Raw genomic sequence first — 3,044 nt, 5'->3', positions numbered from 1 at the left:
GATTGGAGCCTGGTGTTGCCATCCGGTTTCACCAGTCCTCAGTCAAATCGTCCAACCCATGCTAGCATGGAAAGCGGACGTTAAACGATGATGATGATGATGATGATGATTACTATTACTATTACTATTATTATTATTATTATTATTATTATTATTATTAAGGCAGCAAGCTGGCAAAATCATTAGCATGCTGGGCAAAATGCTCTGTGATGACATTTTGTCCTATCTTTATACATTTCTGAGTTCAAATTATGTGGAACTGCTAGCCTTGTATCAAAATTTGACGCCAATACAAAAGTACCAATACAATAAGTACCACAAAGGTTGATTTAATTGAGTTTGAACTTAAGACATTGGAAATTCCACTAGCTCTATCTTGATTTAATTTCCTATCTGTTTTACTGGTATGTTACATCCCTGCCCCAAACTCAGTATATTACAGGTACTTTATTATTTTAAGTCAGAAATATGAAAGGGCAAAGTTAAACTTAACACAATTTGAACTCAGAATGTAAAAGATTGTAACTAAATTCCTCAATAACACCAACGTATGTTGGTGTTATTGTCAATGTTGCTACTGCTGCTGCTGTTGTTGTTGTTGCAATCAACTAGTTCTTGTCTGATCGCTAGAGTTAAGCATTACTGAGAGTCTAGTTAGTGCTTAAATTGGTGACCACTTAGGAAACTTAGGTGCTGTAAGTACTACCTTTTATATAAATTCAAGCAACAAGCTGGCAGAATTGTTAGAGTGTCTGCAAAATGCTTTGTGGTGTCTAGTCATGACACTTTACACTCCGAGTTCAACTTTACTTATCATTCCAAGGGGGCTGGTTAAATAATGTACCAGTCATGGAATTATGAGGATTAACTTACCCCACCCCCTCAAATTTGCTTACCAGTGAGTTTGCAAAATCATTAGCAACCTATTTCTACTGGCTTTTTATACTGGTTTCTGTTGTGTGTAAGTAGAACACCCCTATTGGTTGGCTCCTAATAGACTGTGCCACAATATAAATGGACATACGCAGAGAGCCTTCAGCGCGGAGTAAAGCCAAGAGTTGTGTATTGTCAAGGGTTATTACCAGTATCTTGAGTAGAATGATTTGGGAGGACATTATTATTATCCGTTAAATTTCAAATTTTGGCACAAGGCCAGCAATTTCAGAAGAAGGGGTAAGTCAATTACATTGATCCCAGGGTTTAACTGGTATTTATTTTATCAACCTCCAAAGGATGAAAGGTAGAATCACAGAATGTAAAAATGGACAAAATACTGTTAAACATTTTGTCCAGCATGCTGCCTTTCTGGCTCTTTAGATTCTGAGTTAAGGGATGACCTTGCCTTTTGTTCTTTCAAAGTTGATAAAATAAGTACCAGATGAGAACAGGGGTCGATGTAATTGATTAGCCCCCGCTCCTAAAATTTCAGGTTATGCGTCTACAATAGAAAGAATTATATTCTTTGTGGTCGTTACTGGCGTTTTTACTGTTCCTACCATTGTTAGGGTAGTGGATTTGCAGAGATGTCAAACCATCAGAGAAAATGCTTTACTATAATTACTCCAGTTCTTCTGAGTTCAAATTTCACCAAATTCAACTTTGCATTGCATCTTTCTGGAATCAATAAAATTAAAGAACTAATTAAATGCTGGGATTGATGTAATCAATGAACCCACCCATTAGCAAACTTCAGGCTTTGTGCTTATGTAAGACACAATTGTGAAGATGCATGACTCAGTGGTTGGAGCACCGAGTTCACAATCATGAGGTAGTGAGTTCAATTCCTGGATCAGGCTGTCTGTTGTGTTCTTGAGCAAGACACTTTATTTCATGTTGCTCCAGTTCACTCAGCTTTAGAAATTAAATGCAATGTCACAAGTGCCAAACTGTATTGGCCTCTTTGCCTTTCCCTTGGATAACAATGATGACATGGAGAGGAGAGGCTGGTATGCATGGGCGACTGCTGGTCTTCCATAAACAACCTTGCCCAGACTTGTGCCTTGGAGGGGAACTTTCTAGGTGCAATCTCATGATCATTCATGACCGAAAGGGGTGTTTACCCTTTACCCTAGGTACATATAATGGCATGGAGAGGGGAGGCCGGTATGCATGGACGACTGCTGACTGCTGGTCTTCCATGAACAACCTTGCTTGGACTTGTGCCTCAGAGGGGAATTTTCTAGGTGCAATCCCATGGTCATTCATGACTGAAGGGGTCTTTAGTTTTTTACCATTTTCAAGACACAATTATTGTTGTTTCAGATGAAACTGTTATTTTTGTTGTCTCAGCCCTTGCTGTTTTTATCATTCTTATAGTAGTTTAACCTAAGGTCAACATTTGTCCAGTAGACTTATGAGCAAAAATATTCCCGCTCAGAAAATTCTATTTTTACCTGGTACAATGCATCTAAAATTGGATTATCCAGTATGGCCTTCTATTTTACATATGTTATCTCAGGGATATTTGGTTGCTATTTCTAGTAGGTTGCTATTGTTGGTACAGATGTTACTAATGTTGTTATTGTTGCACTCCCTGCAGGATACAGTAGCACAGCATCAACAATCTCAGCAGCACCGTTTGGCCACTGACTGTGCTCATACCATCTCCACACTGATACTCCTGTCCCACTCATCTCTTCATCCCCCAACACCCAAACCCACCCCAGGCCCAGCATAAATCACCACACCCAATCCTTACTTCCTTCAAAAAGCAACTCGCTGGTCAAGAATGTCGTTAAAAATTAATTAGCCTCATCAGTACATGATGCCAGTTATGCAAATTATGCTAATTTAGCTCTGAATTCAGGATTTATATATATATTCGTTCATCGTTTAACGTCCACCTTCCATGCTAGCATGGGTTGGACGATTTGACTGAGGACTGGTGAAACCGGATGGCAACACCAGGCTCCAATCTAATTTGGCAGAGTTTCTACAGCTGGATGCCCTTCCTAACGCCAACCACTCAGAGAGTGTAGTGTGTGCTTTTACGTGTCACCCGCACGAAAACGGCTACACTCGAAATGGTGTCTTTTATGTGCCAC

This window comes from Octopus bimaculoides, chromosome 16 (genome assembly GCF_001194135.2).
Source record: "Octopus bimaculoides isolate UCB-OBI-ISO-001 chromosome 16, ASM119413v2, whole genome shotgun sequence".
Classification (NCBI taxonomy): domain Eukaryota; kingdom Metazoa; phylum Mollusca; class Cephalopoda; order Octopoda; family Octopodidae; genus Octopus; species Octopus bimaculoides.
The sequence above is the reverse complement of the archived record's forward strand: the minus strand, read 5'-3'. Positions refer to the sequence as shown.